The 25,002-nt window shown below is 49.7% G+C and overlaps 1 protein-coding gene across 2 annotated transcripts in view; it reads right to left on the bottom strand.

The window, feature by feature from the left end:
• The window catches only part of RFX2 (regulatory factor X2), a 92,534-nt gene extending 67,538 nt beyond the window's left edge, over positions 1 to 24,996 (bottom strand). For both annotated transcript variants that reach the window (XM_040629496.1, XM_040629498.1), the window contains exon 1: positions 24,830 to 24,996. The gene's annotated coding sequence lies outside the window, so the exon portion shown is untranslated. The remainder of the gene's footprint in view (positions 1 to 24,829) is intronic.
• Positions 24,997 to 25,002: the final 6 nt, after the last annotated feature.

Here is a 25,002-nt window from a genome sequence, read left to right as displayed (position 1 = left end):
TAAATAAGATCTTAAAAAGAAAAAAAAAAAAGATCTCCAAGCTATATAATGCCTGGCACATAGGAGGCTCTCAAATACTTCAAGAATAAATTTATGTAAAAAAGATGCAGCTATATATGTTATAAAATAGGTAAATTCATTAAAAAGGTCTAGAAGGACACAAATTACATTATTAACAGTGCTTTCTTTCCTCATGGGAGGTGAGGGAGACAGGAAGATGAAGAGAAACTTTTGGGGTGGCTGGGTGGCTCAGTCAGTTAAGCATCCGACTCTTGATTTCAGCTCAGGTCATGATCTCAGGGTCGTGACATCGAGCCCTGCATCGAGCCTGCATAGGGCTCTGCACTCAGTGCGAGTCTGCTTGTCCCTCTCCCTCTGCCCCTCTCCCTGCTCAGGCTCTCTGTCTCTCTCTCTCAAATAAATAAATAAAATCTTAAAAAAAAAAAAAGAGAAACTTTCATTTCTTAACTGACTTCTGTAGATGATGGTCCTTTATAGGAACACGCCTCTTCTATTACTTATGTATCATTTTAAAAACCGTGATAACATTTGTAAGCCCTGGAAAGCACATCAGTTCTTATAAATTTGCACACCGTGCCTAGTGAAGATAGTGTGTCCAGGGAATGCCACTATTGTTCAACTCACTTGATCAACCCTATGCTCCACTCTTACAGGCTTTAACATGAATTCGACATTGAACACCAAGAGGAAATTTCCCGGACAGACCAACAGTGGTGCATTTGTACAGTGGAATACAACCCAGCGAAACGGAGAACAAGCTATCGATGCCTGCAACAGCACGATGAATCTCAAAGTCATCACGCTGAGTGACGGGATGGGGAGCAGAGCATGGTGGCCAGGGGTCAAGGGTGGAATGAGGGTCCGACTGCAGAGGGGCAGCTCAAGAGAATGCACTGGGGTATTGGAACGGCTCTGTGCTCTCTTGGTGGGTGGTGGTCACAAGGATCTATGTGTGTTTACTATAAATAAACAAAAAGGAACAAAGTGAATGTACTGGGTACCAGGCACTACACCAGGTTCTATGAACAAGCCAGATCTTGGGATGCTGACATCCTCATGCAGGGGAGTCAGACAGGAGGCCAATCACCAGATATACAAGGTTATTTCAGAGAAATCTGGGCCGGGACAAAAGGAGACAGTGGAGGGACAGAGCTGGTGGGGAGGGGTGATGAAAAGGGGCTCCCAAGCTTTCGCCAGGCCAGTTAAGGGTGTTGTGAAGGATGGCACTGAGCTGAGACATGGCCAGACATGGGGAGATGGAAGAGAAGCACTCCCAGCACAGGGAATAGTAGGTGCAAAGGCCCTGTGACAGGGGAGGGCAGAGGGCTGGAAGTAGCAGCGGAGACCCTGAGGGCCTGGCCAAAAGTCTGGATTTTATTCCAGTTCCCGAGAGAAGCCCCAGAACAATACATTCTGGTTTACATTCTTAAAAGAGCACTCTTCTTATACTACTGGGAGAAAGCACAAAAGCAGGAAAACCAGGGAGGAAGCTCCCATGGCATTTACTATTTTAAGATTTTAATAATTAATGCTTAAGTTCTTAATTGAGCTTATTAAGACCTATATATGGAAGCTGGACAGGAAACACATCATTTTATAAAGAAGCCAAGTAACATTATAAGCCCAGTAAATGAAGGGTTAACTAATTAAGTATTTAGTCACCACGAAAGTAAATGATGGCCTCTACAATTTTAATGCAGATAATTATACACTTAGTCAATCATCACAGCCCACAAGCATCAGCTTGCTTATTAATTCAGTGTTAGCCGTCCCTATTGACTTATAGATGCCATTATCCAAAAATTAAATAATTTACAAGTATACACTCACTTTTTAAAAAAAGACACATAAAAAATAGAGGACAAGGACAAGCCGCTGAATCTGTAGTTTGGTTATAGTTATGCACCAGTAGGGATTAATATAGCACATTGATTTCAACCCGGGTTGGCCAACTTTTTCTTTAAAGGGCCAGAGGCCGTTTTTGGCTTCACAGGCCATGAGGTCTATGTCGAAACTACTCAAATCTCACTGTTTCTAGAAAGCTGCCAGTGCCCTTATGTAAGGCATGGGCGCTGGGTTGCATTCAAGAGTCTTACTGGCGCCTGGGGCGAAGGAAATCAGTCAGCAATCCTGATCCTGCCTTTAAAATGTTGATATTTTGCTCATCAGGGATTTCTTGGTGGCATTTGTTTTGATTTTTTAAATACTGCATTAAAATATTACTTATCTTGATGACTGAGTTTTTGGGGTGACTTAAATTTTTGTGCCCAAGGTGAGTGCCTCACTTGTCTCACCCTAGTCCTGGCCCTGGTCCAATAAAACTTTATTTATGGACAGTGAAATTTGATTTTTCTATAACTGTCACGTGCCACGAAATATTCTTGATTTTTTTTTTTCAACCACTTGAACATGCAGAAGGTATTCTCAGCCTGTAGGACTCAGATTTAAAAAAGAGGCAGTGTGTCCCATGTGGCCCCGGGGCATTAGTGTGCCGACCTCTGTTTTCGAAGGCCCTTTACGAAGCATGTCTGGTTCATCCTCCTGTTCTCAGAAAAATACCTGCTATCTAGATGGCACTCAGATGACTGAACAAATGAGCCCTATTTTCTCCCTTCTGAAATTCCTGCTCAGGTGACTTATCATTCTCTTCTCACCCACCAGGTGCCCCGAACACATCAGCACCCAGACCCAGAGCTCCAGACATCGTATTTGGTGCAGAGCCCATCTGAGCGTACCTCGGAATCGGGCCTCGGTGTGTCCCGTGCTTTCCTATACCGTAAGGACCACTGACTCGCAAGTGTAATTCTCCAAGTGGGGGTGTGCAAGTCAAATGAGTTAACTACATACGCGCCATCCAACGAGCATACGAGCACAAGATAAATTCGTAGAGTCTTTACTAAAGCTATGATCCTGGGACTCAGCAGGTGAGGTGGGACTCCCGAAATATAAACTATGGAATAATATGCCTCCTTTAATATAATGCTGGAAAATACAACTGGAAGTGTCTATTATTATCACGTTTAATTGTGGAAAAATATAGAACAGAATTTGTCATTTGAGCCGTTTTGTAAGTGCGCAGTTCAGTGGCACTAGGTGCATTCACGTTGTGCGAACATCCTCACCCTCCATCTCGCAAAAACTGAGACTGTCCCCATTAAACAGTAGCCCCCCCATCCCCCTGGCTCCCACCATCTACTTTCTGTCTCTATGAATTTGGCTTCTCTAGGGTCCCCACAAAGGGAGAATCATACAGCGTTTGGTCCTTTTGTGACTGGCTTAACTCACTGAACATAGAGTCCTCAGGGTCCATCCGTGTTGTAGCAGGTGTCAGAAATCCTTCCTTAGAACGCTGGACAGTATCCACCAAACCACACTGTGTTTATCCATTCACCTGTGGATGGATGCGGGGAGACTTCCACCTCTTGGCTATCGGGAAGCACGCTGCTGTGAACGTGGATGTACAAATATCTGTTCAGGGCTCTGTTTTCCATTCTTTGGGTACACACCCAGAAGTGGAGTTGCTGGGTTACATGGTAATTCAATGTTTAAGTTTTTTGAGGAGCCGCCTTACCGTTTTCCACAGCAGTTGTGTAGTTTACGTTCCTGCTAGCAGTTCACAAGGGCTTTGATCTCACCAAATCTTTGCCAACACTTGTAATTTTCTGTTTGTTTGGGCGTTTTTTAAATGCTAGCCATCCTAAGGCTGCAAAGTGGTCTCGTTGTGGTTTTGATCTGTGTTTCCCTAACAACGAGTGATGCTGAGCACCCTTTCATGTGATGGCTGCCATTTCTGTACCTTCTCTGGAGAAACGTCTACTCAAGTCCTTTGCCCACTTTTTAATTGGGTTGTTTGTTTCTTTGTTGTTGTGAAATTGTGGGAGTTCTTTACATATTCTGAATATGAACCCCTTACCAGATACACGATTTGCAAATATTTTTCCCATTCTGTGGGCTGCCTGGTCGCTCTGCTAGTAGTGCCCTCTGATGCACAAAAGCTTTTAAGTTTCCTGAATCCCTATTTATCTATTTTTTCCCTTTTGTGACCTTGTCTTCGGTGTCGCATTCAAGGGATCACTGCTGAATCCAACGTCATGCAGATCTTCCCCTATGTCCTCTGCGAGTGTTGCAGGTTTTAGCCCCGACATTTAGGTCTTCGATTCACTTTGAGCTAATCTTGTGTGAGGTAAGGGTCCAACTTCCCTCTCGTGCAGGTGGATATCCAGTTTCCCAATACCATTTGTTGAAAAGACTGTCTTCCCTATTGAATGGTCCTGGCACCCTTGCTGGAACAAGATATTATAAAGAAGTCTTTAAAGTAACAATATGCGAAGATCTAATCTTGCCGGAGAGGGCGCCCGAAACATGAAGACATAAATGAGGTGATTCTACCTCCCCCTGCAGTGGTGATGGCTATGTCTGTGCCTGCCTCTTATTTCTTTCTGCCTTCCATGGTGACGTCCTCATGATTATTTTCCAATGGAATTTTTGTGCAGCTGACTGCACAACTCTACAGAGACACAGACAGCACATGAGGACCCTTGCCTTCTCTGTTTATTACCAGAGTGCTAGATTGCCACCTAATTTCTGGCCCTTCTAAAAAATCCAGAGAATGTTTGGAAGTGGTTTAAACTCTGCAATATGCCTGTTCAAATAGCTACAGCAGGATCCAATAACTCAGTCTGTGGATTCACAAGGGTCACACTTCAGAGAGTCCATGAACTTGAACTTGAACATGAAATGTAAGGGCGGGCACATGTGTTTACATCTGTTCTTCTGGGGAGAAATTCCCAGCTTTCAGTAGACTCCGAAAGAGGTCCAGACTGAGGAGAGGTTAGGAACCACTGGGCTGTCATGACATGTGGATTTGTCTTTTTTTTTTTAACTTAAGTTTATAAACTCAAGGACTATAGTTTGGAAGAGCCTCACTGTATAACCCAGGCAGGTTGGTGGTCTTTAGAAGAAAGTGACACAATTCTCTTCCTGGAGGAGGGGCACGATGGTGGCCCTGGGCCCCAGTCACATACGGCAGAAACATGGGGCCAGGTGACCGTCACAGGAGTCAAGTGAGTATACGCCCCGTGTCTAGCAGGAAGCCACAGTCTGGCGGCAACTAGTCTTCTTTCCCACCACCCCACATTTAGGAAGTCAAACAGTTCAGGAACGGGTTGTGCTGGTAAATAGCTGTAGCTTCAATGGCCACCTCGGCAATAATTAAGCCACAGGCCACCAAGCCCAGGAGTGGCACAGATTTGGAACCTGAGAAAGAAACATCTGCCAGCGGGGAATAGAGAGGAGAAGGAAGAAGAAGTCACAGTGTTTTACTGTGTCCACCCCAGCTGAACCAAGGAAACGGACCTAATTTGCCATCTTCACTGGCTACGCTGACCAGCCCCGCCACAAGGAGATTAAGGTGAGGCCCCACTTACTCGTATCCCGGAGAAGCCCGACACCAGTCCTGGCTCTAGCAGTGACTCCTAGAACGTCTTAATTCTTTTTTTTTTTTTTTTTAAGATTTTATTTATTTATTTGACAGAGAGAGACAGCCAGCGAGAGAGGGAACACAAGCAGGGGAAGTGGGAGAGGGAAAAGCAGGCTCCCAGCGGAGGAGCCTGATGCGGGGTTCGATCCCAGGACCCTGGGATCACGCCCTGAGCCGAAGGCAGATGCTTAGCGACTGAGCTACCCAGGTGCCCCTAGAATGTCTTAATTCTAAAAAACTCGGCTACAACAAAAGATTTTGAGATCATGCAGAATTCATTTTTTTTTAAAGATTTTATTTATTTATTCGACGGAGATAGAGATAGCTAGCGAGAGAGGGAACACAAGCAGGGGGAGTGGGAGAGGAAGAAGCAGGCTCATAGCGGAGGAGCCTGATGTGGGGCTCGATCCCAGATCGCCGGGATCACGCCCTGAGCCGAAGGCAGACGCCCAACAGCTGTGCCACCCAGGCGCCCCAATGCAGAATTCATTTTAAGTGGGATTTTAGCTCAATCTGAAATGGCTAAAATGTGGAAATAGCCAGCTTTTTTTGATCTCTAAACACTGAATTCCTCCTTACTGATTAGCCATCACGCATTTTTAACTCATAATTATGAGTCACTGTTACAGTGTGTCCTAATACGAGGACAACTGGTTACAGACGTCGGTTTCTCCCACACAGGAGCCCACCTCCTTGCACCTGCAGCAGTAACTCATTTCAGAAATCACTCCTGGGTGCCGTGATTTGCACACCAAATCCCCCCAGAGCTGGTGTTTGAGTGTTGGAGAGCCAGAGACCAGAAAGAAGAGAAACTGATGTTTCCTGACCACCGAGCACCTTCCCACCCTGGACTGTTGGTTCCCACCCTGGACTGTTGGCCTAAACCTGACCCAGGCTCTCTGGGGCCTGAAAGACAAGGAGGAATGCCATGGAGAAAAAGGCCAGGGTGCTGTGGAATTAAAAAAAAAAAAAAAGGCACCGTCTCATAGACATAAAAAGGCAAAGGGGACTCAGCCTGCAAGATGGATGTGGCCAGACGAAGACTCTTCTTAATTACAGCAAACAGGAGAAGCTAATAAATATCACTCCTCTCACCATTAGAGGAAGCAAAAAGATAACGTTAATCACTACCGAAGAGTCTAAGGTGTTTGTGAATCTCCAAATCAGCATCGTCTTTATACACGTATGATGTTAGACTAGTAGCAGTTCTAGTCAAATGTAACCAGGACCGTTTGTTAGACCAGCTCTAGGTAAACTTTTTCTGTAAAGGGCCCAATAGCAAATATTTTAGGCTTTGCAGGTCGGATGGTCTCTGCTGAGACTTACTCAACGCCTCCATTGTAGGGCGATGGCCGCCACTGACAATATGTACACTAATGAGCACAGCCATCTGCCCATAAAACTCCAGTTATGGAGACTGAAATGTAAATTTCACATAACATCATGTGTCCCAGAATATATTTTCTTCTGTTTATCTTTTTCGACCATTTAAACATAAAAAGTCATTATTAGCTCTTGGCCATCCAAAATCAGGTGGTGGGTTGGATTTAGCCCATGAGCTGGTTTTTTGAACCTGTACTAGACTCAAATGTTTGGACTCGTGTCTCTGAAAGAGAGCCTAAAATAATTCTGGGTAAACAGACAGGAATCAAATGGCACATTTAATTTACAAATAACATTCTAGAAATCTCAGTGCCCAAATGGTCAGGGACACTCGGAGGGTAAAGGCCGACATCCCTGTCATGTCTCCCTCCTAAAGCATGAGGATGCAGGATTGTGGGAAGTCTGTGAAAAGGGCACGCCCACAGGTCAGAGCTGGAGCGGTGTCGCAGACGTGCACAAGAGGACAGCCCTCATGTCCTGTCCATTCTGACCCCGCCTCCCCTCCGCTGCCTGCTGTAGTTCGGACGTGTGCCCTGCCCCTCCATGATTCAGGGTCTTTGGGCACTTCACAGAGAAGAGAAACGTGTGGATGTGAGAACGCTGTGAGAGATGGCACCTCTGAATAGATAAATGGCCAGTGAGCACATGAAAAGATGCTCAACACCATTAGTCATTTGGAAAATGAAAGTAAAAAGCACAACAAGTGCCACCACACCCCTACTAGGTTGGCTCTAATAAAAACAAGGGAAAGTGACAGGTGTGGGTGACGAGGAACTGGAGCCTGCCTATGTGGCTGGTGGGAATGGAAAATGGTGCAGCGCCGTGGAAAACACTTGGCACTTCCTCAAGAAGTTGAATACGGAGTGACCATATGACGCAGCAACTCCACTCCTGAGTATCATCTACCCAAGAGAAACACAAAAAGCTTGTCCACACATGTTCACAACAGCATTACTTGTAACAGCCAGAAAGGAGAAGCAACCCAAATGTCCACCAACAGATGACTGTGGCCAATCCATACTCTGGAATATTATTCAGCCGTGAACAGGAACGAGGCCCCGACACGCACTGCCCCGGGGACGGACCCTGAGCCCACAACACTCAGGGAAGGAACCCGACACAGAAGGCGTGTGTGAGTCCACGTGTGTGCCACATCCAGAACAGGCTCATCCATGGATGGGAAGGGGGTTCGTGGGTGTCACGGTATGTGCGGGAGTCTGCTTAACAGAATGGGGTTTCTTTGGGGGTCATGGAAATGTTCTAGAATTAGATGGTGGTGTGAAGACGGTTGTGTAACATTTCAGATATCCTAAAAATCACTGAATTGTCCTTTAAAAAGGTCAATTTTTAAATAGATTTATTTATTTATTTTAGAGAGAGAGCGCATGCACAAGCTGGGGCGAGGAGCAGAGGGACAGACAGAGAGAGAGAATCTCAAGCAGACTCCCCGCTGAGCGCAGAGCCTGAATGAGGGGCTCGATCTCACCACTCCTAGATCATGACCTGAACTGAAATCAGGAGTCAGACACTTAACCGACTGAGCCACCACGTGCCCCCCAAGAAAGGTCAATTTTATGTCATGTGAATTTTATCTCAATTTTGAGGAAAGGTGACACAGCAAATATGTTGGCAAATGCCAGACAAGATGAAAAACAGATGATATATGAACTAAAACTGTCCCTATGTTCTTTACTTTAGAAGAAATGAAACATGATACAGCTCAAAACAAGAAGAAAGTCAGGAAAATCCTTTTTTTTGGGGAGGGGTGAAAGATTTGATTTTTAAGTAATGTCTACACCCAATGTGGGGCTTGAACTCATGACCCCAAGATCAACACTGAGCCAGCCAGGTGCCCCAGGTCAAAATCTTTATTAAATTTTTCAGAAACAAACCTTGTTAACAAGCAAAACACCTCTTGCACACATTCCCTAAGAGACTTTCTATCTGGAAAGCTCCAGTGACAGGGAGCCAAAGGGGTAAGGAAGTCTGTTTTAGAAATGCCGAAACATTTGGTTAGACGGGTGGCATGAACCAATGGAGGGGCACGAGGGAGAAATGGGCAGCTGGACACAGATGCTTTGCCACTAGGACTCGAAGTGAGGACAGGGCCCAGTTTTGGAGTTGAGAGAATTACAGACTTTCTGGCCAAGCCCTACGTGAATATTACCACTGGAGAAAGGGTGGGTAGTTTCTAGAAGATTCTACACACGCCAAGCATGAAGAGAGACAAACCAGATCAGGTTAGTGTCTCAGAAATCTCAAAGGATGTTAAAAGGATGAGACACCTGGGTGTCTCAGTCGGTTAAGTATCCGACTCTTGGCCTCGGCTCAGGTCTTGATCTCAGGGTCGTGAGTTCAAGCCCCGCGTTGGACTCCACGCTGGGTGTGAAGCCTACTTAAAAAATAGGAAGGAAGGAAGGAAGGAAGGAAGGAAGGAAGGAAGGAAGGAAGGAAGGAAGGAAGGAAGGAAGGAAGGAAGGAAGGAAGGAAAATATGACCCATTGCATTTAAAGTGGAAGGAAAGCTCAGGTGAAGGATGGATAACCTTCTCTGTGATTAGGGCACTGGATTTCTCGTTGGAACGGTGTGTCAGCAGGGAACTCCAAGGGGCGGGAAAATGCCATTGCTGTGGGAGACTCAGCTCAGAGGCAGGGCAATAATCGTGAACTTGTGTGGGCACAAACCGGCCGGGTGGCTGGGCCTCCCCCAGAGGCACATGCGGGCACGGGTGCAGCTCACGGTGACAGACTGGGGCTGAGTCAGCCACCTGTGGGCTGGGAACTGGGCAGAGCGGAATTGACGGGGAACAAGTTTCGGAAGGGGCTGGCCCGGAGAGAGGTGACAGGGGTCTGAGGACCTCCAAAATGGCAGACTGAATACGATGGCTTTGCTCACTGTGCATATTCTGGGGGTGGGGGGCACACGTTTTCACCGGATTGCCCAAAGTTCTGTGGCCTGCTATTCTCCGGATGGGACGGGGAGTTGAGGGGAAAGGACAGGCATCTGGTTGAGGTGCCCACGGTGTGGGTGGGAGCGGGAGGAGGTGGTGCAGAGGACATGTCGGGGACAGTGTTGTGCAGGCAAGGACACATGCAAAGTCACCGTCCCTGCAGGGTTGGCGCATGAACGTGAGTGAAAGAAACCTAATGCAAAGGGAAGGAAGTCCCTTCCACCCAGCAATTCGCCTTCTGGGAATTTGCAAACATCCCACACATGTGCACAAATGCACTGGACAAGGATGTTTACTGCAGCATTGTTGGTAAAGTGCAGAAGGATAAACCCAATGCCCTTGATATGGCGCTAATTAAGCACCTCGGGGCACAGCGGTACAGCGGGATCTCACGCAGTTAGGAGAAGGAATGGAGCCGACACACACAATGGTAAGGAAAGATACAGACTAAGTATTAGATGAGAGAGAAGGTGCAGAAAAGTGGGCATAACGTGATCCTTTTTTTCTAAAAAGAAAAAATATTAGCTATAAAAGGAGCAAGGTGCCAACACTCACAGCCCTGTGGAGGGACCCTAAACACACGACGCTCAGGGAGGGAACCAGACACAGAAGGCCACACAGGGTGTGATTCCATGTGTGCGAAACATCCAGAACAGGCAGGTTCATCCATGGATGGGAAGGGGGCTTGTGGGTGCCAGGGGCGGGGGAGGGGTGGGAGAGGACTGCTAATGGGGACAGGATTTCCTTTTGGGGTGATGGAATGTTCTGGAACTAGACAGTGGTAATGATTCTATAACCTCGTGAATATACTAAAAACCACTAAACTATGTACTATAAAAGGGGGAGTTTTACGGCATATGAATTACACCTCAATTAAAAAATAATAAAGCGTCAGCATGCACGTTTTATGTGCATACAAAATATCTAAAAGAATCCATACCGAACTGTATTAGTGGTGGGAGGGGCAGAGGAAGAGAGAAGAAGGAAGCCAGGGGCTCTTTTTTTCCTTTACACTTTTGGGTACTCTTTGGAGGCTTTACAATGAAAAGATTTCCCTGACGTAAAAGAGGAAGGAAAGACTTATTGGGGACTGCCCAGAAGGATCCCAAAGTCCTGAAAGGGTCTGGGGTCAAACCGCTCAGTGGCCCGGAGGGGACACCCACGTGCAAAGCCCAACCACAACCACTTTACAAAATGGAAAACCCTGGAGTCGGGTGGGCCTGTGCTCACAGCTTGGGAGTGACCTAAGACCGCGGGAGCTGGGAAGGATCTGAGCGCCGGTCTGTAGCTTAAACAGCGGTCACCTTTTAGAAGAACAGTGATGACCCAAGCGTTGTGGATCTGTCTTCGTTTGGACACCTCAGGCCGTCTGTGGCTACTGTGCACCTGACATGCGGCTCGTCCAAACTGAGATGTGCTGTGAGTGCAACACAGACACTGCTTTTCAAAGACTTGGCGTGCAAGACTGCGAAACGTCCCAGTAAAAATGTGTTCCCGAAGGGGCGCCTGGGTGGCGCAGTCGTTAAGCGTCTGCCTTCGGCTCGGGGCGTGATCCCAGTGTTCTGGGATCGAGCCCCACATCAGGCTCCTCCGCTAGGAGCCTGCTTCTTCCTCTCCCACTCCCCCTGCTTGTGTTCCCTCTCTCGCTGGCTGTCTCTCTCTGTCAAACAAATAAATAAAATCTTTAAAAAAAAAAAAATGTGTTCCCGTAGATCCCATGTTAAAATAACAATATTTTGTTGGATATATTGGATTAAATAAAATACATTATTCAAATTAACTTCACCTGTTCCTACTTTTTAACTGTGGCTACAGGAAGATTTTAAATTACACATGCAGCTCGCATTATGTTTCTATTGGACAACTGTGATCTAGAACGCTCCTAGAATAAATTACCAAACTGTGAATTCACAAATATCTTATGAAGCCCTATTCTCCTAGAAAGTACACAAGATGATTGTTAGAGCCTGGTAAGATTTCCACCTGGTAAGAACTCGGGTCAGTTCAACAAGTAATTCCTCTATTTGGTGTCCCACAGAGACAGCAAGACATGGTCTCTATCCTTTCACTTCAGGAGAGAAAAGGAGCCACATGAGTAACTGCTATGTGGCAAAGGTGACAGGTACAGACTCCAGGTGGGACATGGCACCATAAACATGGGGCAGGAATCTGGAAATGTCCCATCCCGGACCCTATGGGAGGGGCAGGACCTACCCCGGCAGCGGTGGGGTGGGGCAAACGGGGAGGAGGGACTAGTTCAAGAGCAGGAGCTGGGCACAGAGGGCGTGTGCCGTGGCAGAAGGGCAAAGACACCAAGCTGGTTAGAGCAGAGGGCACTGGCTGGGGACTCCTGGGGAAAACAGGCTGCGCCACCCAGAGAAAGGCTGGGAATGTCGGGTGGAGCTCCTGGACTGCATCCCACAGGGCAGAGGTCAGCAAACCATGGCCCACGCCCCAGCTAAGTCCCGCCCAGTCCAGCGCCTGGTGCCGCATGGCCCATAAGCTAAGAATGGTCTTTATATTCGTAAATGGCTATAAAAAAAAATCAGAGTAAAAATATTTTGTGACACATGAAAATTATATGAAATTCACATTTCAGTGCCTGTAAATAAAGTTTTATTGGCACGTGGCCACACCCATTCATTTACTTGTAGTTGACACCGGTGTGAGTAGTTGTAAATAGACACCTTGTTGGCCCACAAAGCCTAAAATATTTACTATTTGGTCCTTTATGGAGAATGTTTGCTGAACCTCCCTCCGCCCCACTTTCTTGGAATACTAAAAGATTCTGCCGGCTTTCTCTGCTCAAGTAAAGTAACAGCACTTGTGCTGATTTGCAGAAAAATATGTAATGGGTATATTTCTCCAATTAAAGACAATTTGCCCTACAAATATTTCTTAAGCCCTTGGTACGGGTTTCCTCTTATCTGCTAGTGACCAGCAGTAAACAACACAACAAACTCTACGAGTACCGCATTATTGGGAAACCCTGAGTCAGCCTGTTGTGCCAGGTTTGACGGCAGAAGTTTTAAAGGACATGTGCTGCTGGTGGCTAACGTATGCCACTCTCCTATTTTATAATCTAATCACGTTTTATTTAATAAAAACATTGCGAGTGCCCGTCATTTAATTTAATACACTGATAATTCCATGGTGTCCCACAGAGACGTCATGCGTCACCCCAGCACCCCCACCAGCAGCAGCAACAGCTTCAGGCCACTGCTGAGGGCAGTGGAGCATCAGAGGTTCGGAAGGAGAAGGCGGAACAGTGGGGCTGTGCCACCCCCCTCCCAAGGGCAGGGGTCGGAAGCTCCCCCAGAGGATCTAAACAAGAACAGCACGAGCAGCAATGGGGGGGACTTGATCCAAATGAGACATGCGGGCAGTGGTTAGTGGGGTGCCAGAGAGGGGGAGAAGGCAGGCGGACCCCGGCCTTCAAAGCTGACCACTGAGATGATGGTACCAGGATAATTGTGCCTCCTTCACTCGTAGCCCGGCGGTCCTCGCCGGCCCTGGGTGCAACCATCTCTAAAGCTACAAAGAAGAGGAGTCTCGACTGAGCTCGACTGAGCTCACACTGCAGCTGAAAGGGAAGCGGAGCTGGGTTTAGCAGGAGGAAGGATTTCTCCGCTATCCACCCCCAAAGGGACTGGGAAGCGTTTCTACCTTTGTCCAGGCCTGGTGATCCTATTGACCCTGCTGGGGCCGTGCCAGGGTTAGGAGGAACGTGTGTAAAATGCCAAGCATATGGTAGGTGGTCAGGGTGTGAGGCCGTGGCAACCCTTTATTTTTAAAACATAACCTTGGGATCTAACAGTTACGACTTCTAAAGTTTGGCTGTCCCCTCCGGGGAGCTGCTTTTTCTTCCCTGCCCCATCCGCCACCCTCTGCCTTTCTCGAAAAACCCTCCTTCCTTGGTCTGAAGCACCAGGATTTGTCAGGGGTGCCGGGCTGCCGGGCCCCTTCCCCCCACCCCCCGGCTGCAGAAGACAGGCCCTCCGCTTGAAACTCTCGAGATCCACGGAAGCAGGTGTCACAGGAGCACACGAACAATGGCCGCATAAAAATACGTCCCATGTCCAAATGTCTCCAGCTCCCTCGGACAAGAACCCTTAAAGCCCTGGAAGGCCTGGCACGGCTCTGAGGAGGTGAATGGCATGTTAAAGGATGGCATGTGTCATTTTAGCTAAGAGCTTTGGGACAGGACAAGTGAACGTACAGTTAGTTATCTGAGGGTCTCTACCGGCAAACAACACAGGGGACCTTGTTCTCAACGTGAAGTGCATCTCAGCCTGTGAACTGGATCTGTTTTGACCAGCGTTAACAGTTACTTCTCTTCCCAACAAGAAACATGACGATCTAACTAGAATCTGGAGCTCTGTGGCAGAAACTTCAGAAGTGGGAGGGTCTCCCCAGCCTGGGCAGTGCAGTGGGTACTTCACTCATGTTTACACTTTCAAAGAGAAAAGGGAAAAGGGGCCACGGGAGGGGGGGTGCCTTCAGCCAGATGAGCCTCCCTCCACATTCACCCCCTACACACCCACCACTGCAGCCACCACCGCTGCCACTGCCACCAGGGGCCATGACCTTGAACCATGACCTTGAACCAGCGCCTCCTGATGGGAACAGCTCCTGAACGGGGGAACAGCGCTGGCGAAATGGATCTTTTAGGAAGCGAGCCAGGGTTAGAAGTATTTACCTACAAAGTGAGCCAGCTTTATGCAACTCTATTGATCCCCAGTAACTGCTTCCTCCAGCACAGCAGGGCAGGCTTTTCAACCTGCACAAAATGCGAGTGCCACCTTTTGGGGATGAAACAATTCTGGCAGGCATGATGACCAGATTTGTTTCAAATCAACTTTTTAACAAAGCGAAATCTTTGAAAAGTTCCAAAGCACAACAGGTATCAATCAAGATGCTACAATTGGCTTAGACGCAGAACGAGGCATTTAATATTCTCCACTGTGTACACAGCTCCTGGCAAGGGGACCCAGCCATGGTTGGGTTCTAAGGCTCCATTCCCCAATAAGACCCCTGCACTTTCGGAAAAGAATGTGACTTGCAATTTTAGCTGAGCAAAAAGGGGAGTCAGTGAATGGTAAGGGCCTTCGATTAAGATTTCTTTGGGGATTTGGTAAAGGAAAGCTACATGTCGAAAGGACTGGAATGTTAATCTCAGCTGAATCAAAACATGGCATTTTTAAGGCTATCAGATCTCAGGCAAGGGTTTCATGATGTTTGCTTTTTGCTAAAACCAAAGGCTGCCATTACTTGATGTGGGCCTCACTCTCAGAAGAAAACTCGGGGCTCCGGCATCTGAGTCACTCACGCAGTAAATGTGAAGCCCCGTGGGAAGTGTGGCAGGCACCGCTGCCCCTGTCCTCCAGGAGCTCACGATCGAGAACATTCCATAAATCACTACTACATGTCCAAGGAGCCCTGGGCTGTGGCAATTCAGCACTCATGCCACTTCTGGCCGATGAATCCCATGGTCCCCAACTAGGGGGTAACTCTGCCTTCGCAGAGGACATTCGGACACGCCTGAAGACACAGCTGCTATCACGACTTGGGGGTAAGGGGTAGGCGCTGCCATCAGGCTCAGCATCCTGCAATGTGCAAAGGCAACAGCGGTGAGACTGGAGAAACCTGGTCTTAACACTTGCCCACTCGGCTCGCTACGTCAGGTCTCAGCCTTCCCTGGTAAGACAGCCCCGGAGAAGAGTCCTGTTAGAAAAGATTTTCATCGGTAGAAACGACAGTTCAGAGACAGGGCAGGCAAAAGCGTGAGACCTGTGTTAAGGCTTGGCGAGTCCATTCCGAGGACTGAAAGATGAAGCGATGCAAGGGAGCTGAGGCCGGAAACGGCCTTGAACGCTAAGCTGAACACCAGGTGGTTACAGAGAAGGCCTGGGGGTTTGGCCTTTGGGAGCAGAACAGGCTCATGCAACCCTCCCACGCGGCCCAGAAGGGCTGAGGCAAGGTGGGTGGGAGGGAGACCAGGCTGGGAGAATCGGCGGCCAGGGAGCCCAGCTCTGCGCATGGACAGGAGGTGACGGCGGAGCGTGCTCCTTGCTCCTCAGCCCTGGAGCAATACTGCTTCCAGAGCTGCGGGTGGACGGTGGGCCTGCCCACAGCAAGGGGAGGGACGAGGACTCCGGTCACCCTTTCAGCTAGAATGAGGACAGACGCTAGGCTTGTGCAGACCACCAGTGGGAGCCTGCCGGCCGAGGGGCACAGGAGGGAGGGTAGGTGGGGTCACCATGTCGCTGCCCTGCGGCGCCTCTAACCCCCCATCCTGGAGTCTGTTACGTTAAATCACCGCCAATCGAGGGACCTTTGCTTTTGTTTTGCCCCCCCCCCCAGTGTCCCCAAAGGGCACCATCCGGCGGATAGATGCACGCCCAGGTGTGAAGTAAGACCGGCAAGGAATCGAGTCACATGGGGCTTCCAGAAATACTTTCTATGTACTCCTGTGGGGCATTTTAAGAGCTGCCAGTACAACCAGGCCATGATTCACACAACAGAGAAGCTCCTGAAAGATCTCCCCTTCATGCTTCAACGGCAGCTCAGCTGCCAACGGCCACTGACCACCTCAAATTTCCGTAGCATCTTCAACTGTCTTAACTTCGCCCATGAGGCTACATGAACACACTTAAGTACTCGACCGAGCACGAGCTCCTCAGATGCTGGCTTTTGGGGGCCCACACCTATTTGCCAAATGGACAGAGACCGCCAGAGAGCAATTCACATACAGAAGTCCCCACGAAGGTGAATTCTTCTAGAACATGAAAAATTCTTTTAAAAATCAGAAGCACATACTTTAGGCTATTTTCCGTGAGTCTGGGGTTCCAAATCAATTTTTTCTCAAAGCAGGCTACATCCATGTGTGTTCTGAGGACGGGAGGGGTGGGAAAGCACTGCCCGGCCCTTTCCTTGGGTTCTCCCGGCTGGGGTGGAGCACGAGCACCCATCTGGGGGCAGCTCATGCTGGGGGCCGCTGCTCCCGAGGCCTTACCCCACAGATCACCTTTTGGACAGAAACGTATCCTGGAAACATGGCACTGTTTCTAAAAGATAAGCAGTTAGCACTGTAAAAATATAAGCATAATGAGGTGTGACTGCAACTCTAGGAGCGGACTATCACTAGCGTGATTTCAACAGTGGGCGGGGGAGACAGGCGCTCGTGAGCCGGGCCTTCTGTCTTGGTGGGGACTGGCCCTTTTCCTTTCTTTCCTCCTTTCTTTCCACGGGCTGTCCTCATCTCATCTTCCTGGTCTCTATGGGCCTCGCTCTCCCTGGGGCTCGGTCCTTGCCTCGCTCCCCCTTGCGTCTCGGAATCCCTTCAGAATCTCCTCTGTCCGGCATTTGTCACCGTAGCCAATGGTGGCAACAATCCACGTGCCTGCTGACGAGTGGGTGGACGCAGTGTGGCCCATCCACAGCCTGGAATATCATTCAGCCATAAAGAAGAAAGCCATTCTGGCACACGCTGCAACGCAGATGAACCTAGAGGGCATTGTGCGCCGCGAGAAAAGCCAGACACAAAAGGACCCAAGTTCTATGCTTCTACTTCCGCGAAACATCTAGAAGAGGTAAATTCAGAGGGACGGAAAGTAAATGAAAGATTACCAGGGGCCTAGGAGGGTGGAGAGGGAACCGGGCATTTCTGCTACTGGGACCAGAGCTTCTATTTGGGGTGACGAAGGAGTTTTCGAACTAGTGGGGATGGCCACGTGCCATCGCGAATGCCCTCAATACCGCGGAATTGCACACTAACAACGGGTAAACGGCAAATTGCCCGTCACATGTATTTTGCCACAATTTACAAAAAACCACTTTCCTCTGCTGACTCCTCGTTGGTTCCTGCTTCTGTTTTCACTCTACACCCTCTCCTTGGATGGTCTCCTCCAACTGCGTGACTGAAAGGACCATCTGTATGCTGACGGCTCCTAGATGCTAACCCCTAGCCGGGACCAGCCTGGTCAGCTCCAGACCCTGCAACCCAGCTGCCTACTGGAAAGCCGTCCCCACCCGGATGTCCCACAGACACCTCAAGCCGGCCAAGCCCATGACTGAACTCATTACTTCCCCTGCCCGACACCAGCTTCTCCCGTGGTCCCTGACTCACCACAGTGACACACTGCACCGGCTCCCCAGTGTCAGACACCTGGGACTCGCCCTCCCCGCCCCCTGGCCCGGACTAAGTCCCCGAGCCCCTGAGAACCGGGCTGTTCTGTCTTCCCCAGCGCCCCCTGGCCTGTGCTGTCAGGCAGGCCCCTGTCGCCCTTCACCTGGACTATGACTCCAGACTCCAAGCCCTATGACGCACCCTCCAAAATCATGCCCAGTCACAAAGCCACTTTCCCACTGTCTCAGTCCAGCACCAGACACAAGCCCCACTCGTCCAGCCAGGGCTCAGCACACTGTTCCTATAAAGGCCCAGAGCGTAAACATTTTAGGTTTTGCTGGTCACCTCTTGCTGCTGCCATGACTACTCGGCTCTGCAGAGCAGCCAGAAGTGGTATGTACGTGAACGAGCACAGCCGAGTTCCGATACAGCTTTACCCACGGAAACAGGCCGCAGGCTGGAACGGACCTGAGGGCCAGAGTTTGCTGACACCTGCTCTTCTCTCTCACCTCATCTCCCTTGTACCCTGTCCACCGCTGGCAGGAGGTGTTTGCAGGTTCCTGAAAACACAGCCATGCCACCAGGGTCCCCACCCAACCGCCTGCCCCACAGGGACGTCTAGCACAACCACTTTTGAGACTGTCTCCTTCTCCTAGTTGCTTTTGGTCTTTGTATACTCAGAGGCTAGTGCTTGACTCCAAAGAATGAATGAGTGAATGACTGAACAGATGTCAGAGGTCTAGAAGGCCTCTGCCTTCCTCCTTTTGCTCACCCGCCATCAGTCTCATGGTTGCCTTTCTCTGCCTTGACCAGGCCCAGCTGTGTCCTCCAGCCACAGGGCCTTTGCACCTGACCTCCACCCCATGCCTGGGAGGCTCTTTCCTCTGACCTCCACACGGCTGCTCCTCCTCCTCCTTTCAGTCTCAACTCAACTGTCACCTCCTGAAGGGCAACCCTGGCCCAGTGGCCTAGCTCTTACTCACATGCACACACTCAAAATAACCACAGAGACCCTAGTCTTACAGGCTTACTGCCTACGGCATGTCTGGGCTGCCTTACAGAGTAAGTGAAAATAATCACTGTACCAGGCCTTCAATAACATACGATGTATTTTTAACGGTTATATGATTCCCCCCATTTTTTAAACACGGACTACGGCAGGTGTAGTCTGACTCACAGCGTCCGATCCCCCCTTGCTGTATGTACCACCTACAGGTTTGGGAAGTCAACTCTATTTCTCAGAAAGTCATCGGATTCAAGAAAATTGAAAATAAGAAAAAGGTGCTGCCAGGCATACAGCAGGGTTTTCAAACGCACAAAACCTGTGTATCATAAGGCAGGAATGCGTTTCGGGGAGAGCGAAGGGAAGCTCAGCCAGGAGCTGGGCCAGCCTGTCAGCTCCTGAGGGCCTGACTCGAGTCCTGGCATGAAGAGTGGGCTGGGTCTCACCTCTGAGTGGCCGGTTTCCAGACTCCGACCAGGATGGCACCCATGAGCCAGCGAGAGCAGAGAAGGGAAACCAGTTGCCAAGTGTTCTTGAGTTCGGTTCTGCTGGCAGAGCTGGCCACTTGCCAGAGCCCACCGGAGAGGGTGATGTGGGGGGACTGGGTGCAGACAGGCCTCGGCCGCAACCAGCACGGGGCCTGGGAGAGGGGGGTTGCTTCCAGCCACTTGCCTTCATTGGTGGTGTTTTTGCCTAGCGCCTATGCTTGCAGAACGGTATCTTCGTCCCAGGGAATGTCTACACTCACGGAAGGACATGGCCCCCGCCTGAGACAGACAGTGGAGGCTCATGCGCTCCATCAAGCAAAACACAGTTCCCGAATGCCCCCTTGGCGCTTGCACGGGGTGGAAAACCCAAGCAAGAACACGAAACCCAGGCCGCTACTGCTCGTTGGCTCCCGAATAGTAACAATGGTGATAGAAGAGTAAACAGTCGGTTCCCGTGGAGCACCGACTCTGGGCCAGGCCCGGTGCTACACCATGATAAATGGTATTTCTAAGACAGCGGCCACCCCGGTCTGATCACGTAGTTCACGGATGCCACACCTTACCTGGAGCCCCCGGAGCCAAGCAGCAGAGACACCTCGAGCAAGCCCTTTCTTGTCCAACCCAAGCTGTTCCAAGACCCATGGGCGGCGACATATGGCAGGTAAGGAGCGACTCCCCATTTCTAGATGGGCCTCCCTCATAGGTGGGCAGGAAACTGTTTATTTATTCCTTTAACAAATATTGATTGCCTACTCAGCGCCAGAATTGTGCTCAGCCCGGAGGAAAGAGAAGTTAATAAAACACACAGAGCTTCCTCCCCTTAAGGAGCTGACCTTCTAATGAGGGGCCGGATAGTGGTAATAAAATAAATGTGCATTATGTCATTATGTCTGCACATGAGTGACAAATGCTAAGGAAAGAGACAGAGGGGAAGGAGGCTAAGTGTGTGTCCCTTTTGAATGGGTGGCCCGGGAAGGTGACATTTGAGAAAAGGCCTGAAGACAGGGCGGGAGCAGTCCCCCCATTACTTGGGTGAAGAGCTTTCTAGGCAGAAGGCTTGAGGAACTCCCAAGAGGCCTGCAGGGTTGAAGTGGAGTGAGGAACGAGATCGGTGTCAGAGATGAGGCCAAAGAGAATTGCGGTGGAGAGGCCCAGGGTGGGAAGAGACTTTGGCCTTTGCTCCAGGTGAGATGGGGGTCGTGGGAGGGTTCTGAGCTGAGGGAAACACAACAGAAAGTAATATGCCCCCCACCCCCACCCCTGCCAGGTTAACAAACAGGCTGGGATGATCCGGGTAGGAGGCGCCGGCGGCCTGGAGCAGGGGCTGGCAGTGCAGGTGGTGAAGCATGGTCAGATCTAGGTCTCCACGGGTGGGGTGGAGTTGGGAGCATTTGCTGACGGCTGGCGAGAAAGAGGCCAACTCCAAAGTTCTGGCCCGATCAACCAGGAGAAGCCAGCTCATGCTCACGAAGGGGGTGCTGGGCCAGGAGGAGCAGATTGTGGGGCCCACGGGGAACTCGGTTTGGCCATCTTGTTTAGGTTGCCTGTCAGAATGCACCTGGATGCGTCCAGCGAGTAGCCAGACAGACCTCTCTGCTAGAAAGACCTTACTCGTTCTCTTAGGCAGGCCACGCTTCCCGAACCCGAATGATCCCCAGACCCATCAGGCTCTGTCCCTGGCTCTTCTCCCCATCCTCCATCACCTACTCCTTATCCCACACACCCTTGATTCTGGGTCTTCCTCTCTTCAAGGAGGAGTCTGGGTCTTCCTTCTCTTCTTTTTTCTCCCCCGTAAGAATTCCTTTGCTGCTCTTGCGGTCTCCGAGAAGCACGTAGGAGGTTTTTAGTTTCCTCTCTAATTCCCAATGCATATTCCATTCATTCACTCATTCAGCAAATTAAGCACACCCTCTGTGCCAGGCACATGTCTAGAGAACTTGGCTTGTGACGGAGCTACTCATGCTTTAAATAACAGAAAGGGAGTCAAAAGGCCCTTTTAAATACGTAAGTCCACAATCCCTTATTAACAATGTTGATATCCAAAAAGCTCTGAAAACTGGAAATTTTTTTTGTAAATGTGACACAGACAAAATCTGACCTGAACTGGCTTGAGGCTGTTTCTGGTCTTTATTTACCCATTTGGTGGGGATACTCATACAGCCTGGTGCGGAAATATGGATGTGTTTGCTGGGTGCATCTGAAACCCCTGGTTTCAGCTACTGGATCAGGACTTAGACCTTCCTGCCCCCAAGTTTGGCGAGGGTCCCAACTAGCAAGATGATTTCTCTGTGAACTTTCCTTGCCTTCTAAATAGTTCACATTTTACAAATAAGTAGGTGTTGGGGGAGGGGGCACATTATTTAAATAAGTGGTCACCTCGCAGTTAATTAAAAAGAGTCAAATATATTATGATAAGACATGGCTCCTACTGGCCCTGCAATTTTACGAGCACAACCACCACAAGGACCTATAAAAATCCCACTGGTACATTCAAAATTTTGACTCAATTATAATATTAACTGAAGTCCAATTAATTAAATATTGACGAATATGAATTAATTTTAACTCGAATCTGAAACTACAAATTAGCTCAAAGGAATGAGATCCAGGTAAACAATTTCCCAGCATCTTCATTTCTGGTGAATGGCTCTGTCCCAGCCGTGCTTTGGTGATAAACATGGTTAAAAGATGAATATTAACGTCACGTATGTCCCAGGGCACCTGGGTGGCTCAGTCAGTTAAGCAGCTGCCTTCAGCTCAGGTATGATCTCAGGGTCCTGGGATCAAGCCCCATGTCGGGCTCCCCACTCAGCGGGGAGTCTGCTTCTCCCTCTTCCTCCACCCTCCCTTGCTTGTGCACGGGAGCACCCTCTCTCTCAAATAAATAAATAAAATCTTAAAAAAAAAAAAAAGTAATGATATGTCCTTCACCCAGAATGCAAATATCAACAGAATTTCAAAGAACTCGTTCTGTTGCTTGGTGTAATTAATAACTCTGTCCCCCTGCTCCCAGATGCCCCTTTGGAGTGTCTGGGCAATTTATCTGGCACAAAAGAGGAATGTACCCAAAGGCTAAATAATTCAGTTTTGCTTTTACTGAAGAAGCAAACTGTTTCTGAACTCATTCCGGCCTAAATCAGCCAAATATCACAGGATCACAGAAGCAGTTAGCTTGCCCATCATGTATCGGAAATCTTTTTTTAAAAACTACCAAGTCCCCTCCGATACTTTACCAAGCCCGTTGGCTTACCAAGCCGGTTGGCTGGCGAAGTTAGCAGTGATCAGTGACTAAGGAAATTGGATTCTTTGGGGGGTGGGGAGAAGGGGAGGTGGGCGGGGAGGGGAGAGGGAGGCGGAGGCGCTCACCATACACTCTCACTTCTCTGGCAAGGGCAGGTGAGAAGCCATCTCTAAGGTTATTCAGGGGTGGGTTCACATTTTTAAACTTGAGTGGGGAAAAGAACACATAGCCAGCGCTGATACTCCCAGGGTGGAGGGTAAGGGTCTTTATAGAAGTACACAAATAATGTTTCAGAGCATGAAGCCAAAGAATAAAAACATGTTGACAATATGTGCAAGAAAAAAAAAAGGTTTTGTTGTTGCCGTCTGGGTCATTATATTAGCATAATTATTTCGTTGGGGGATCTTAGTTGAAATCCAGAGTCTTGCATAAGGTTTGATATTTTGGATTTGCAGAGATAAAGCTGACTGGGAGGGGAAAAGCAGGAAAGTCTGCACTGCTGGTTAATTGCGCAGAGCAAGAAAATGGTTGTGTGTGTGTGTGTGTGTGTGCGAGCAAATATGTTGGGGGGCTGCATAATGAAAACACCCAAGAAGCCGGCAGGAGGTCTATCAGGACGCAGACCTGGACTCCCTCCCTCATTCCTGTAGGGCAACCAGGAGGTTAAAATTAGGACAGTGAACCACCCCCGCCTCCACTGGAATGGCAGGGGCACTTCGGCCCCAGGGGCCCTTGAAATAGCCACTAGGATCGGGAAACCTAACTTTCCTAGTGCACCAGTGAGAACAGCCAACTGGGACCGATCGGGAGGGAGCCCCTGGCTTCTCTCAGGACAGGAAAGGAATGGAGTATTTGGGGTGTGTATGTGTCTGTGGTCTGTGCGTGTGTGTGTGTGTGTGTGTGTGTGTGTGTCTGCGTGTGTGCCCGTGTGTCGGTGTGTGTGTGTGCCTGAGTGCGCTTCGGGGGGAGGGGGGCTCAGGGGTGCGGTTTAAATTCACAAGCATACACGCACTCACACAATCTCAGGAGAAAATGTCACCGAGCAGTTTTGGGCCACAAGTTAGGCTTTTTAAACAAAATAAATTAATACATTAAAAAAAAAAAAAAAACTTCTGGTGAAACTCTTCTCGCTTGGAGATCAGTCCAAATAGGGGAACTGCAGCTGTACGAAGGGGCTTCTCCAGCGGGGTGGAAGCACTGGCAGACCCAGGATCCCCCAAACTCAGGAATGTGGGGTTCAATGGGAGGGAGGGGTGGAGTGTCCGAATAGCCTTAACTACGAGGATTTTGGTAAAGAGGTGAGAAACCGGTCCCGGGAAGTCCGATTCTCAATTCTCATTCTCGATTCTCAGTGAGTTTGTGGCGGAAAAGTGAGGGGGGTGTTTTTCCCAAGACAAGAGCAACGACTTTTGGGTAAACAGTAAGAAAAGGGTTCCAGGGGAGCCCACAAACTCACAATTCTGGGAGACGGTCCCCAAGAAACCCCAAATCCAGGAAATTGGGGCAAAGGTGAAAACGAGTCTTCCAGGCCCTCCCAATTCAGGAGTCTGAGGTTAGGAGTGAGAGTGGGGCCCCGGGAAACCCCAATTTCAGAGATTTGGGGAGCAAAAGAGAAGGAGGGTTCCCAGGAGCCCCCAATTCTGGGAGTTTGAGGTAAGGGTTTGAGATGGTTTCAAGAAGTTGAGAGAAAGTGAGAGAGGGGTTCCCTGGGCGCCCCCAATTTAAAGATTTGGGGGGAAAAAAGTAAGAAGAGGTTCCCAGAAGCTCCAGTTCAGGGAGTTTGAAGATGAAAGTTTGAGGGGTCCCGGGGAACACCCAATTCGGGGATTTTGAGATAAGAGTGAGAGAAGGATCTCGGGGGGCCCCCAACTCAGGAAGTTTTCTGAAAAGTGAGGCGATGGGTTCCCACTTGCCCCCGAGTTTGGGTAAAAGGTCGGGGGGTCGTTCCCAGCCACCCCAAACTCGGCCGCGCCTGCGGAACTGGGGTGAAGAGACGGGTCCCGCGGGCGCGCCAACCCGGACGTTTGGGGTGAACCGCGAGGGCTGCGCCGCCTGCCTCCCGACCCCCGGATCCGGATCCCCGCCGCCCCCCGCACTCCCCGGTCGGGCCGGGCCCGGGGCGGTCGCATCGGTCACCTGGAGTTCGGGCCGGGAGTTCGGGCAGCGGCTCCCGCGGCGGCAGCAGCGGCTGCTGCGTGTTGGTCCCCGTTGGTAAGTAACAGTCTCCACGGCTACAGTCTCTATGGCGGCGGCGGTGGCGGCGGCGGCCGCTCCTCCTCCCGCTCCCGCCGCCCGCCCGCCCGCCCGCC

Source organism: Ursus maritimus, unplaced genomic scaffold, assembly GCF_017311325.1.
Source record: "Ursus maritimus isolate PB19 unplaced genomic scaffold, ASM1731132v1 scaffold_14, whole genome shotgun sequence".
NCBI lineage: Eukaryota > Metazoa > Chordata > Mammalia > Carnivora > Ursidae > Ursus > Ursus maritimus.
The sequence above is the reverse complement of the archived record's forward strand: the minus strand, read 5'-3'. Positions and strand labels throughout refer to the sequence as shown.